The sequence below is a fragment of the Pelmatolapia mariae genome, linkage group LG20, assembly GCF_036321145.2.
Source record: "Pelmatolapia mariae isolate MD_Pm_ZW linkage group LG20, Pm_UMD_F_2, whole genome shotgun sequence".
NCBI lineage: Eukaryota > Metazoa > Chordata > Actinopteri > Cichliformes > Cichlidae > Pelmatolapia > Pelmatolapia mariae.
The window spans coordinates 31,176,784-31,177,036 of record NC_086244.1 but is presented as its reverse complement, the minus strand read 5'-3'; positions in this window follow the sequence as shown (position 1 = coordinate 31,177,036).

Sequence of the window (253 nt, the reverse complement as noted above, 5' to 3'; positions counted from 1 at the left end):
TGGGAGTCGTTTTTTATTTAATATTAAACTATTTACAAAAAAATACATGTACCTTGTGCTGATTTGTGTTCTGAATATTTGAATATGATATGATACATGTTTAAATATTCCTTCAGGTCGCACACACAGCCCTGCCCTCGTTATAGTGAGAAATCAGAATCTTTGCTGAATATTTGTTGGAAACACTTTCTTAATATCCTTTAAAAAAATTATAGATAGCTAGATGTAACATAAACATAGAAAAAATATATAT